Source organism: Canis lupus, chromosome 11, assembly GCF_048164855.1.
Source record: "Canis lupus baileyi chromosome 11, mCanLup2.hap1, whole genome shotgun sequence".
Classification (NCBI taxonomy): domain Eukaryota; kingdom Metazoa; phylum Chordata; class Mammalia; order Carnivora; family Canidae; genus Canis; species Canis lupus.
In genome coordinates this window covers 12,322,105-12,337,337 of record NC_132848.1, presented here as the reverse complement: position 1 = coordinate 12,337,337, position 15,233 = coordinate 12,322,105, and the positions used below count along the sequence as shown (strand labels likewise).

General features: G+C 36.7%; 1 long non-coding RNA gene across 1 annotated transcript in view; it reads right to left on the bottom strand.

The window, feature by feature from the left end:
• The window catches only part of LOC140642508 (uncharacterized), a 53,551-nt gene that overhangs the window by 36,373 nt on the left and 1,945 nt on the right, over positions 1-15,233 (bottom strand). Inside the window, exons 3-4 of the long non-coding RNA XR_012038941.1 lie at positions 9,680-9,808; positions 906-1,088 (exon numbers count right to left, since the gene is read on the bottom strand). This is a non-coding gene — a long non-coding RNA (uncharacterized lncRNA). The remainder of the gene's footprint in view (positions 1-905; positions 1,089-9,679; positions 9,809-15,233) is intronic.

Genomic DNA, 15,233 nt, shown 5'->3' with positions numbered 1-15,233 from the left:
GCCATGATGGTGGAGGGACAGGGAAATTTAAATTATTTTACTCCAAGTAATTTCTAACTTCAAGTTCAAAATACCATACACGTGTAAGGAGACCTCATCAACCCAACATCAGCAGGATGAGCGCTCATTTTGATTCAGTTCTCCAGTGTGGGGCTGGCCTGGTTCTTGTACGTACGCTCTCTCTCTGCATCCCCTCTGCGACCCACGATGTGCACCTGCTGGTCACAGTGAGGAGGTGGACCTGATTTACAGAGATGTTCACTGATCCATACACAAATTGAACTCAGAGACCTTGGCCTCATTGATTCTGGACAAGCTCATCCTTCATTTTCTAGATTCGATTGCATCAGCCAGCCAATATTTTTTTTAAACATCACCAGGAGAGGAAATTTATTACTGCCAACCTTTCTCAGTGTTGAATGGAGTGTTTAACCTAAATCAATAACATAATTAACAAATGAATGTAGGTGAGCACTTTTGAGAACAAGGTTGAGGATTACATTCTTGCAAAAAAGTGAGTTTTTCCCTCCGAAGCTCTTCCTGTCCTCCTCTGCACATGCCTCATTTGTCTTCCCAATGAGTTCATTTCTGGAAGTGGCTGACTGCAGATTTCAAACCATAAGAATCAGAGAACCTCACAAGCAAGTGGGCTTTGTTCGCCCTATTTCTTAATGTCTTATGCCCTCTGGTGGTAGAAATTGGGAGACTTGCTGTGTTTTCGTTTGAGTTCTCCAAAACAAAACATTTCATTAAAATGAAATTGAAAAAGTATTCATCCTAATTAGCTGCAGGTTGTAAATAAATATATTTTAAGAAACTAGAAGGCTTCAACATAACTTAAGGCTAAAAATGTGAAGTAAGCACAGAGTAGTGAAGAGTCTTGTAGTTGGCAAAATTGCTCTCACCTTTCTGGAGCAGGGATTCCAGGCCTTTATCCTGTTCTCCATTTCTCCACCTTTCTTTTTGAAATAGAGAAGAAAACTCCATAATCGCACATGAGTACTTGTTACACGTGAGCCAACTCTTTCTTTACTGCTAAATTACATCTGATAGTTTGGGTAGAAAAGGAACTCCCTGAGATCTGTTGGCTAGAACAATATATACGTAAAATTCGACTGTAAGACAAAATGACCATGGAGGTACAATCACTAGGAGTTTATTCATACAAAAATTACATCATTCCTTGGATCATATCCTCTGAAAATGTGAGGAATAGTTGGAAAATTATAAACTAATGAGTCAAAGGGAACATATTAATCTGGGGGAGAATTTACATATAAAAAATCTTTCCATGTATATTTTTTAGCTTTTCATAAAGCAAAATGTTATTAAAATTTTTATTTTGAGAAGGAAATAAAAATGAGAGGGTGTCAAATTTTCCCTTTAAAAACAAAATTGTAAAAAAAAATAAATAAATAAAAACAAAATTGTATGTAATCAGAGATGGCAGGATTTTAAAATGCTTTTTTTTTCTTTTCAGCATATATTTTTAAAATTTTTATTTTCAAATAGTTTCAGGTTAATAAAAACTTGCAACAATGGTACAAAATATAGTATAAAATTTCTATATGCCTTTTATTCAATCTCCATAAATATTGATAATTTAAATACAGTATAATTTTCAAAATCAGGAAATGAACATTGATATTATAGTATTAACTAATCTACAGACGGTATTCCACTTTTGCCAATTATTCCATAAATGCCCATTTTATGGTCCCAGATCTAAATGAAGATTAAATTCATAACGATTAAATTCATATTATACATACATAGTAAGAATACCACAGAAATGACATCATAGTTTTCCTAATTCATTGTATTTGGAGTCTGTGATGTTGATGTAGCTTATTCCTGGTGATGTTAGGTTTGATCACTTGGTTAAGGTAGTGTCTGATGGATTTCTCTACTATAAAGTAACTGTTTTTCCCTTTTTACTTAGTATCTTATAAAGAAATGCTTTAAAACTATCTAAATACCTGTACCTTATCTTCTCTTAAGCCACTAATTGCCAACTGAATTTTTTATTTCCATAATTTTTTGACACTTATTAATTAAAATTCTGTAAAGAAGAGAAGGTTTTCCTTTTTTTCTCATTTATTGGTTAACTCAATTATGTATATATATTGGCATGGAGTCATAGGTATTTATTTTATTCTATATGTTCTAATCCATTACTATCACCATTTATTTTATTCTCCACATTGGCCTGTATTTGACCATTGGGAGCCTCTTCAAGTTGATTTCTGTGTCCTTTCAACATTCCCTGCTATTTTTTTGAGCACTTCTTTTTCCTGCACCACAAGATGTTCCAGGCTAATTTTATGCTTTCCCTGCTCCAAACCTGGGGTCATTTTTCCAAGGATAACTCTAAAAATTAAAATAGTTACTTATGGTTTTTCTTATTTGCAACTCCTTTCTCCGACAGTAAGAATCTGCTTCTTATATAAGTTTATTTACTTATTTGCACAGTCCTATAAGATACACAAGCTAGTTTCAGAATTACTAACTCATGCCTCTTTCGGAGGTTGGAGGAAGTTACTAACTCATATACAATGGTTGTGTACATTTCCTTTTGTCTTTAGTCTTAAGAGACATAGTCAATATACTGTTTTCAAACTTATTTAGGTTTACTCTTGTCTTCCCCACTCCCTTCAGAGTGGTATAGTTTGTAATTGAGTTAGGCTCATTTGTTATTATTTGTATGAATTTTGGGTTCTCCTCTCATCCTGCTTGATTTGAATCACTTATTTGTATTTTTGGTCTATGACATATCATCATGGTTTCAAAGAGTCAGAACTGTACAAACAATTATACTCAGGGAGCTGTTTCTTCTCCTGTCCCATCATCCTTCCCACCTCATGCCCCTGCCTCTTACTTCTTTAAGTAAGTAATCTTTAGTTTCAGGTTATACTTTTTTGGGGTGGGGGCAGAAATGGGTAGAAACATGTATATTTTATTTCTCTTTCTTTTATAAAAGATGGCATATAAATAGGTACTCCCTTGCACTTTGTCTTGTTTTTACTTGATGTATCCTGGAAAAGAGTCCATATTAGTTCATAGAAATACTCTTTAGTTTTTTCCTCTTATAGCTGTGTAGATGTACATTTGCAATGCTGTGATTAATAACCCATGCAAATGTATTTTTTGTATTATTGGAAGGGTATTTTCTGGATAAATTCTTAAAAGTGGACTTGCTATGGATAAAAAAGTAAGAGTCATCTATATGCTGGCTACAAGAGAATCATTTCAGACCTAAAGACACATGCATGTTGAAAGTGAAGGGATGAAAAAGCATTTATTATACAAATAAAAGTGAAAAGAAAGCCAGGGTAGCAATACTTATGTTGGACAAAATAGACTTTAAAACAAAAACTGTAATGAGACTAAGAAGGACATTATATATTCATAAAGGGAACAATCCAACAAAAAGACATAACAATTGTGAATATGTATAAACTCATGATGGGGGCACCCAATGCATAAAGCAGCTAATAACAAATAAAGTAATTGATACTAATACAATAGCAAAAGGGCACTTTAATACCCCACTTACATCAATGGAGAGATCATCCCAACAGAAAATCAATAAACAATGGCTTTCAGGGTATCTTCAGTTCAGGTCATGACCCCAGGGTCCTGGGATTGAGCTCCCCATTGGGCTCCCTGCTCAGTGGGGAGTCCGCTTCTCCCTCTGCCCCTTCCCTTGCTTATGTGTGTGTGTGTTCCCTCTCTCTCTCTTTCTCTCAAGTATATAAATAAAATCTTAAAAAAAGAAACAGTGGCTTTCAATGGCACATTGGGCCAGATGGCTCTAACAGATATATTCAGAACATTCCATCTTAACACAGCAGTATACACAGGTGCACATGGAACATTCTCCAGAATAGATCACATATTAGTCCACAACACAATTCTCACCAAAATCAGAAAGATTGAAGTCATCCCGTGTATCTTTTTCAACCACAATAGTTTGAAACTAGAAATCAACCACAAGAAAAAAAATCTGGGAAAACATAAATACATGGAGGTTAAATAAATAACATGCTACTAAACAATGAAAGGGTCAAACAAGAAATAAAAGTGGAAATTTAAAAATACATAAAGAGAAATGAAAAAGAAAGAACAATGACCTAAAATCTTAGGGATGCAGCAAAAGGTGTTCTAAGCGGGAAGCTTATAGCAATATAGGCCTACCTCAGGAAGCAAAAAGAATCCCAAATAACTTAAACTTACATCTAAAGAAGGTAGGAAAAGAAGAACAAACAAAACCCCAAATGAGCAGAAGGAAGGAAATAAAAAATTTTAGAGCAGAGATAAATGGTATAGGAAAAAAAATAAAATAAAAATAGAACAGATGAAACCAGGAGCTGGTTCTTTGAAAAGATCAACAAAATTGATAAACAATTAGCCAGACTCATGAGAGACAGACAGAGAGAGAGAACTCAAAATCAGAAATGAAAGAGGAGAAATAATAACTGGCATCACAGAAATACAAAGGATTAAAAGAGAATACTCTGAAAAATTATATGCCAACAAATTGGATAACCTAGAAGAAATGAATAATTTCCTAGAAACCTACAGCCTCCCAAAACTGAATCAGGAAGAAATAGAAAATTTGAACAGACTAATTACCAGCAATGAAACTGAAATAGTAATCAAAAAACTTCCAACAAATAAAAGTCTAGGACCAGATGTTTTCACGGGTAAATTCTACCAAACTATAAAGAGTTAATACCTATTCTTTTCAAACTATTCCAAAGAATAGAAAAGGGAAGAAACTTCCACATTCATTCCATAAGGACAGCATTATCCTGATACCAAAGCCAGATAAAGACACTACAAAAAAAAAAAAAAAAGAGAACTATAGGCCAAATCCCTGATTAACATAAATGCAAATACCCTCAAGAAAATAGTAGCAAACTGAATCCAACAATACATTAAAAAAAATCATTCGCCATGATCAAGTGGGATTTATTCCTAGGATGCAAGAGAGTGGTTCAATATTCGCAAATCAATCGATGTGATACATCAACAAGAGAAAGGTTAAAAACCTTATGATCATCTGAGAAAGGTTAAAAACCTTATGATCATCTCAGTAGATGCAGAAAATGCATTTGACAATGTGCAACATCCATTCATGATAAAAACCCTCAACACAATGGTTTTAGAGGGAACATACTTCAATATAACAAAGGCCACTTATGAAAAATTCACAGCAAATATCATAATGGTGAAAAACTAAGAGGTTTCCCCCCAAGGTCTAGAATAAGACAAGGATATCCACTCATCACCTTTATTCTACATAGTACTGGAAGTCCTAGACACAGCAATCAGACACAAAAAGAAATAAAAGACATCCAAATTGGTAAGGAAAAAGTAAAACTTTGACTATTTCCAAATGACATGATGCTATAAATAGAAAACGCTGAAGAAAAAAAAAAAAAGAAAAAGAAAACGCTGAAGACTCCACCAAATAACTTCTAGAACTGATAAATGAATTCAGTAAAGTCACAGGATATAAAATCAATATGTAGAAATCTGCATTTCTATATATTATTAATGAAGCCGATAATATGGCCAATCTTCAACAAAGGAGGCAAGAATATGCAATGGAAAGAAGACAGTCTATCTTCAACAAATAGTGTTGGGGAAATTGGACAGCCACATGCAAAGAATTAAACTGGACCACTTTCTTACACCACATGAAAAAATAAACACGCGGGGATTCCTGGGTGGCTCAGTGGTTTAGCACCGGCCTTCGACCTAGGACCTGATTCTGAAGACTCGGGATCGAGTCCCGGGTTGGACTCCCTGCATGGAGCCTGCTTCTCCCTCTGCCTGTGTCTCTGCCTCTTTCTCTCTCTGTGTTTCTCATGAATAAATAAATAAAATCTTAAAAAAAAAAATAAACTCGAAATGGGCTAAGGACCTGTATGTGAGACCTAAAACCATAAAAATCCTAGAAGAGTGGACAAGCAGTAATTTTTCTGACTTCAAACATATGAACAGTTTTCTAGATATGTCTCCTGAGGCAAGGGAAACAAACACAAAAACTATTGGAACTACCTCAAAAAGCTTCTGCAGAGCAAAGGAAACAATCAACAAAACTAAAAGACAACCTATAAATGGGAGAAGTTATTTGTAAGTGACAAGTCCAGTTAAGGGTTAGATTTCAAAATATATAAAGAACTTATAAAGTCAACATTGGAAACACAAAGAAGCTAATGAAAAAAAAAATGAGAAGACATGAACAGACATTTCTCCAAAGAAGACAATACAGATCACCAACAGACACATGAGAAGGTGCTCAACAGCACTAATCATCAGGGAAATACAAATCTAACCACAATAGGATATCACCTCACGCCTATCAGAATGGCTAAGATAAAAAAAAAAAAACACACAAGAAACAACAAGGGTTTGCAAAAAATGTGGAGAAAAAGGAACCTTTGTGCACACTGGTACAGCCGCTGTGGAAAACAGTATGGAGTTTCCTCAAAAAAATTAAGAATAGAACTACCCTATGATTCAGTAATTCCACTGAGTATTTACCGTAAGAATACAAAAACACTAATTGAAAAAGTCATCCTTATGTTTATTATAGCGTTCTAATATGCTGTATCTATTAAAGCCAAATTATGGAAGCAGCCCAAGTGTCCACCAATAGATGAATGGATAAAGAAGATGTGGTGTATATGCAAACAGCAGAACATAACTCAGCCATAAAAAAAAAAAAAGAATGAAATCTTCCATTTGCAACAACGCGTGTGGATCTAAAGTGTATTATGCTAAGTGAAGTAAGTGAGAGAAAGATGAATACCATATGAATTCATTCGTATGTGGAATTTAAGAAACAAAAGAAACAGAGACCAACCCAAACCAGATTCTTAACTCTAGAGAAGAAACCGATGGTTATCAGAGGAGAGGAGGCCGGGCAGATGGGGAAAATAGGTGAAGGAGATTGGTAACAGAACACTCACCATGATGAGCACTGAGTAATGTACAGAATTGTTGAATCACTATATTGCACAACGACTAATATAACATTGTATGTTAACTATATGGGAATTAAATTAAAAAGTGGCCTTGCTGAGTCAGAGGGTAAGTGCAGATGTAGTTTCTCAGGTTATTGCCAAATTTCCTTCTAAAAAACTTGTACCACTTTGCATTCCTACTAGTAATGTATGAGCCTGCCTATTTCTCTGCAGGACGTGTTGTCATATTTTTGTTGTTGTTGTTGTCATATTTTTAAATTGTTGCCAATCTGATCATTATATACCGGGATAGTTTTACTTAATATTTCTTTAATTATGAGTGAGGTTAAATACCGTTTCGTATATTCAAAGTTCATTTTTACAAGTTGTTTGTTAATTGCCTTCTCTTGCCTTTTCTGCATTTTAATGAGTTTATAAAAATTATTTCCCCCCTCAATTTTTAACAGTTCTTGATATATTAGCGGTATTTGTATTCTATCTGTAGTTAGAGCTATGCTGTAAACACTTTTTCAAAGTCTTTGATGTCTTTGACTTTATGATTTCTTTTGTCATACGGAAAAATTTTTATTTTTATATAGCCAGTTTCCAATTTTAAAAAAATTGCCCCTGGGTTTGAGTCCTAGTTAGGAAATCTTACCAAGGTTAAGGAGGAATTCACCTGTTCATCTGTGTTTTCTTCTAATACATTACAGGTTTTTTTTTTTTAATATTTAGATCCCTGTTACAATTGGAATTTTTGCTCATGTATGGTGTGAAGAGTGGATCTAATTTTATTTTATTCCAAATGGCCATCCTGCTGTCTCAGAAGAATCTATTAAAATTATAGCATTTTTCTTAGTAATTTGTGATACCACCTATATCATATACTCTATTTACGTATGTACTTGGGTCCATGTCTGGACTTTCTTAACCTATTATCTTTGTCTGTTGGTCTACTCACACACCAGCATCTCACCATTTTAATTATGAAGATCATATAGCATATTTTATGTTGATTAGAGCTATTCCTTCTTCCCAGCCTTTCCTTTTCAGTGTATTCTTGGATTTTCTTGTATGTTTGTCTTTCCACATGGTTTTTTAATATCAACTTGTCTACCTCCATAAGAAAGCTTATTTGTGTCTTTTTTGGGATGGTGTTACATTTTACATTAACTTGGAAAGAACTGACAATTTATGATTCAGAGTCATGCTATCCAAACACTGGGGGTGTCAGGGTGCCTGGGTGGGTGAGTTGGTTAAGCGTCCAACTTCTGATTTTGGCTCAGATCATGATCACAGGGTCATGAGACTGGGCCCCCCGTATTGGGCTCTGCACTGGGCGTGGAGCCTGCTTAAGATTCTTTTTTCCCCTCTTCCTCTGTCCCTCCTCCCCCAGCTTGCACACTCTCCTCTTAAAAAACAAAAACAGACTGTCTTTCCATTTGTCCAGCTTTCCTTCTATAGCTTTCAGGGGTGTTTTCCTTGCAGCTTTCCTTTTATATTTATTCCAAAGTACTTAATCTTTGTTAACGTAAATGAAGTTTTTCAATGACGATATCTTCTATTTGGTTATTCTATGTATATATGAAAAGTAATTTCTATATCCATCGCTTTTATCCTGCTACCTTTAACTTATTTTATCATCTGAGTTCATGCCTTTTCTTGACTTCAGCCAGAAATAAAATTTTATTGTGATAAGCCTTTGAGATTTGGTTTATTTCTTATAGTAGTTAGCCAGTTTTTAATACAAGGCAGGAGTGATTTTAGTCCTATCTTGTAATAGAGAAGCTGGGACCAGAGATATTGACAAATTTGCCCAAGTTCACAGAAAGAACAAGGGGCAGAACTGGCCTTTTAATCAAGATCCTGTACTATTAACTATCGCGTGATACTCTCTCCTCAAGTTATGGCTCCCCGAGTGTCTGCTGATTTCCATTTGAAAAAGAGAAAAAGCAAGTTCATACCTCATCCTCCTCTTCTTCATCTACTGTGGCAGCTGTATTATTAATTATTGGGAACTGATTGGGAGTGTGAGGAGGATTGATGAATGGGTAATAGCCCTGGCCTGCATCAGCAAGCCACACAGATTTAAGAGAAAGTGAGTTTCATTGCACTTTGCAGACTTCATGTAGATAGAAAACTATACAGGATTTTTGGCTATAAAATTCATGATAGCTCAATCCTGGTCCACTTTCCAATTTGTTTCCACTGTGCAACCAGTGTGATCTTACAAAAATGAAAATAGTTGAATATCATTTCCATTCCTTAAGTCTTTCAATGGATTCACTTTGGTCTCAGAATGAAGGCGGAACTTCACATGACTCCTGCTTCCATCTCCAGGCTCAGCTACGTGCCCTACTTTACCACCCTGGTACTCTGGCCATAGTGAAGTCCTTACAGTACTTCATTCTTCTGCATGCATCCAGACAGCATGTTCTCCAGGGGGCCTTTCCTGATCCCTGCCTTCTATCTCCCTTGCATGCCTTCTGTAGGGACTTGTTCTAAGCTTTGTCACATTGCATTGTACCACTTAATTGTCTATCACAAACTCTTGAGGGTACAGGCTACTTTAATTTTAGATTCTAGATCCTAGTACCATGTCTTACGTAGTAGGCACTTAATATGTTTGTTGACTGAAGAAAATAACTTTTCATTACCAAGAACCTCTTTCCTTCATGAATGAATAAATATTATTTTCTTACCTTTTTGATTTCATGGCACACTCTTATCTCTTCTTTAGAATATTTTCTTCTTCCTGCATGGGAAATGCTTTTCGTATATCCTCAGGATTGTCCCCATCATGAGCTGTGGTCTGTCATAAACTTTTCAAACTTTAAAGAGAAACCTCAAATCAGTGATCTAAGATTTTTTTTAAGGAAAATAATCAACTGACATATTTTTTCCACTTTCTTTTCTGTCTGGGAATGATTTATAGCTGTCATTGGGATGAATAATCCCTGGCCTTTTATAAAATGCAAACCTAAAAATGTTCTTTGAAATCTGATCATGCCATTTCTAAGAGGCATCACTTTCTGTCAAAAGCTTGGTCCAACTCTGGCAACTGATATTTTACAAGTATCAGATGCATTCTCTGAACTATTTTTCTTTACCTATGGCAAAGATAAGAGCCAGTTTTTATTGAGCTCCATCTATGTGTTAGACACTCTTCTAAACATATGGCCTAAGATTATTTTATGCAGCAGATTTAATTCTTTACCAGTTTATAGATGAAGAACTAAGGCATGCAGAGATTAAGAAACTTGCCCAATAATAATTAAAAGGAACTGAGATTAGATTTTCAGGGGAACCAAATCCAGAGTTCATACTCTAAAATTGCAGTAGACCATTTCATCTATACTTCACCCTACTATGCCCCCTGGAATATTTAATGTTGTTTGTGTGCTACATGTGTGTCTCTTGTTATCTCCCCAATAAGATATTTCTTTAGAAGGAGTGTCTTATCTCTCTAGCTTCTACAAAATGTTGTATAGTGCTAGATACATTGTGTGACCATTACACAAACACATCCTCAGTTGCTTTGAAAAATTTATTTAAATTCACCCCCAGTCTTAGGAAATTGTATACAGGGATTTTAACAAGCTAGGATAAGATAGAGTATTTTTTAAATCTCTCAATTTGTTGATCTAAGAGATGAGTTTATGATTATTATTATAATAGATGCAATAGCAATTGAAGAAGGAGAGAAGACCCTCATGAAATCACCCATTGACTGTCTCTCGTCCCTATCTGGCTTCTACATGAGTGTAATGATACTTTGATGCATATTAATGAAACTGAGTGCCTTGTGACTGATTTACTTTGTACCAACACTGATTAATAAAGCATTAATTTAACTCATTCTCTTTCAGTTTCCTCTTTTGAGGGTCACAACTGCTCTCTGAAGGAATAGGAAGCTTGTTGTTACTGTAGGCAGGTCTAACTAAATTCTTCTTTGCCCCAAGGACACCCTCAACTAAGCTTGTGTACTCCAGCTCTCCAGTAATGATGAGTGACTTCCTCAACTGGAATGCCACCCAATGCTTGGGAGGTTAAAATATCCCCCCATGCTATAGTGGATTGGGTTTTGGGAGGACATAGATCTACAGAATAGATCTAGTTAGTTATAATTCCATTATTCTCTTACACCAATGTCAAACTCAAGGAAGCAAAAGGGAAAATAAATGTATATATTATGGCCTCAAAGCTTTTACATTACAAGCCTAAGTCTTCCCAGAACTTTTGCTACATTATCCTTTTTATTAATAAGTACTTCTTATTCTAATTATTTTGGGTTACATGGAATACATGTTTTTGGTAGAACTATTGAAAATCAGAAGTGCATTTTTAAGTGTTTACTAATTCATGATCTCTTCACTTAACCATACCCACTGCTAATATTTGGTATATATCTCTATAAATTATTACATATTATGTATAAGTTTCCACTAACTCAATCTTATATCATGGACATTTTTTAGATCACTTCAGATTCTTCAATGACCCTTTAAAAAGGCTTTCTAATGTCTATTGATAACTCTATAGTGTTCTGTTTAATGATCTGACATTGCTGGCTATTTTGATACTTTCGCTGAGTTGAACACCAGCTTGTGCTTCCAAATCCTGCCTGAGTAAGAGTGGAAAGTCCATTATAAGCTGCATAAACACAGAGGGAGATTTTCTAAAGGAAACAGCCTTCATCTGCCCAATAAAATCCTGAAATTAAAACAAAGAAAAAGAAGTTGTTTTTTGTTTTTTTTTTTTTGTTTTGTTTTTGTTTTTGTAAAGGGCCCCAGAACTCAGATGCTTATCTGAGGGTTTTTCAAAGTGAGTTAAGTCCAGTGGAGCTCTGTTCATGTCTGAAATCCCTCACCACCGTGCAAGGATAGAAAAGTGACAAGACTCTGGGAAACGAATAAGGGGTGGTGGAAAGAGAGGTAGGCGGGGGGTGGGGGTGACTGGGTGACAGGCACTGAGGGGGGCACTTGATGGGATGAGTACTGGGTGTTATGCTATATGTTGGCAAATTGAACTCCAATTTTAAAAATATGTAAATACATACATATATATATATATATATATGAAAAATGACAAGAGCACATCTTTATCAGATTTACAGTAACTTCATTTTAGTAAGCCAAGCTGCAAATAACACAAATGCAACCTTACATGCAGTGCTTTGGCTGCTCCTGTGGTTACCAACCTGTGGGAGGACTTAAGGGAACAAAAATCAAGAGACATTTTCTGAACCTTCGAACTGACCCAGCCGTATTACCTCTACTTCTGTGAATAATTTACCTTTTCTGTTACTAGGTGAAGTAAACACCTGCTTTGAGATATATTTACCCAGAAAAAAGCTGGTGACTAATTTGTCAGCTAAAAGATCACAAACTAATCCTTTTAGGATTAGTCCTAAAAGAAATTGGATTGTGGGAGGTAGCAAGAGAAATAAAAGAAAAAACTTCTCTTCAATATTCTGTACAATGAAGCACACAAGGCTTTTAGAACATGGGAGTACAAATTAAAATATATGCTATTTTATGACTGTTAAACTGAAAAGGATTAAAATAATGAGTGTGAGCAAGGATGTGAAGCAATGGAAACTCTCACACAGTGCTGGGAAATCACAGAGCAGTTATGTACCATCTTGTGAAGCTAAAAGTATATATGCCCTTCAGTGGAACTTAGGGAAAGCCAGAGAAAAATTAGGGTGTTTTTTGGTCTTGTCTTTTAACATAATGAGGTACAAATGAAGATGAAACTTCAAAGTCAGGTGTCTTGCATCCTTGCTAAGGCTCAGAGGAAAGATTCTGGAGCACTGGTAATACGAGGACAGAGCAGCAGGGGCATCTTTCTCTGGTACAGGTAATGAGGCGTGCATGGTCTATAGAGAACGTGAAAACAGAAATATAACCAACTAAAAGCCCGCTTTCCTAGTGTCACCCTATGCCAACCTCCTAAACAATATTCCTCCCTGAATAGAAGTCTAAGTTTTTTTTACAATTATTGTGGCTATTGTATATTTTTTAAATTACTTCATCCTTTCGTTATCATTATTTTCTACATGGAAGTTAATTCAGAGACCTTTCGGTGATGCAGGCAATCCCTACTCCCCATGGACTCAGCTACCTCATACCTCAGGGGATAATGGGATTGAAGGGAGGTTCTTCTAGAACAGGGTTTGTTCTATCAAACTGGTAGATAAGGGAAGGGGTCAGTGGAAAGGGTGGGATGAAAGAGAAGGGGTAGTGTATAATTGATGCATCAGAGTCTGAAGGCTTTTTGTAGTTGTGTCTCCCTTTGGTGGCTCTAGGCCTGACCTTGACTTTGTCTAATGAGATGATAATGCATGTGATGCAAACAGACTTGTAAAGTGCTTGCTTGCACACAGAGAGCTGTTCTCTTTTGGCCTTTGTGGGAGGGTGTGTGTGGGGGGATCCAGCAATCACTGACTAATATGTGAACAGGCTTTGGATGTTTTGGATGATGAGTGACACGTGGCCTAGCCACTTTTGTCTCCCCAGCTGACATCAGGTCGATTTCCAGACATGTGAGTAAGGCTATTCTAGACCGTCCAGTCCCAGGCAGGCCTCCAGCTGGTCATGGGAGTAAGTACAGCTACATTTAGCCAAACCCACCCGTGTGAGCAGAAACATCCAGCTTACCTTTACACTTGTGGGCAGTGCTGTGCAATTGTTTTAGGCCGCCAGATTTGGAGGTGATTTGTTATACAGCAGATACAAAGTCTTTGAGTAAGGATGGGATAGAGGGCAGAAGAGACAAAGTAGTCTTGGATATGACGTAACATATATATACCTATGTTCAAATCCTGCCCCCCCAACCCAAACACATACACCCCTTTCTCTCCACTTCCTCTCAGGGTGAGGGAAAAGAATGCAGGCTCTGAGCTGAAACTGCCTGAATTTAAATCCTGTCTTTGTTTTTTACTGGCTGAGTGATCTTGGGTGCACATCTTATTCCTCTGTAAAATAGAGTTGATCTCACAATGTTGTCGAAAAGATGAGGTGATACTATATAGATAAGATTTTACTTATTTGATGTTAGCTAAGTAGGTCCCTGGGTGAAGATATGGCATAAACTGGAGATACAATGACAGGGAGAGTTGAGGAAGTATCAGGCAACATCAACATTCTCAAGACAGGCTGTGAGATACCCTCAGGAAGTAAAAGCACAGTAAGGATCTGAGGATAAAGAAAATGAAAGGCAGTGAAAATTTTAAGACGGTGATTATGGAGGGATTTGTAAAAATGGTTGAATATAGTGTTTACAAGAACACATACATGGAAGCCGCACGCAGCACGGTTCAGATTTTCTACAACAGTGCTCAGGCGCTTAGGAGTAGAATTGGGGAGAGCAAGTAAGGGGATTGTTGGATGGCAGATGAACAAAGAAAGGGGATCAGGAGAACCAATACCTGTTGGCCATACAGCCTGAGTTGTCCTGGAAGCAAGGAAGATCATAGAGGAACTGATTGAGAGAACAGAATGGGGTCAGAGGGCAAAGAGCAGAAGTCACGTGGTCCCATTTGAATGTAGGAAGCTGCCACTTTCTTAGTTGGTGGATAGTATCATTTTCACCCTGAGTGACCTGCTCCCTTCCCTAGAGCCAGTGGGCCTGTTAGCCTATGATTTTGTATAGTTTCTGTTCGGGAAGACATATTTTCTGAGCTTCTTTAAGGAACTCTAAACTATTTAAAAGAGAGCTCTGGTGTTAGAACCCAGCCAGTCTTGAGGAATGTTGCTATGGCTGACGTCAGAGTCCTTAGTGCCTGAGCTCTCTTCCAGGATTTTTTTTTTTTTTAATGGTTTCAGGTCTCACATGTAGGTCTTTAACCCATTTTGAGTTTATGTCTGTGCGGGGTGTAAGGAAGTGGTCCAGTTTCCTTCTTTTGCATGTAGCTGACCCGTTTTGGATGGAGCTAGAAAGTACAATGCTGAGCGAAATAAGTCAGTCTGAAAAAGACAGATACCATATGATTTCACTCACATGTGGAATTGAAGAAATAGAACAGATAAGCAAAGGAAAGAGAGAGACAGAGAAACCAAGAAAGAGACTCTTAACTCTAGAGAATACACTAGTGGTGACCAGAGGGGAGGCGGGTGGGGGGATGGGGGAAATAGGCGATGGGGAATAGGAAGTGCACGTGTTGTGATGAACCCTGGGAGATGTATAGAACTGTTGAATCGGTGTGTTGCACACCTGCAAGTGAAATAACTCCGTATGTTAACGATATTGGAA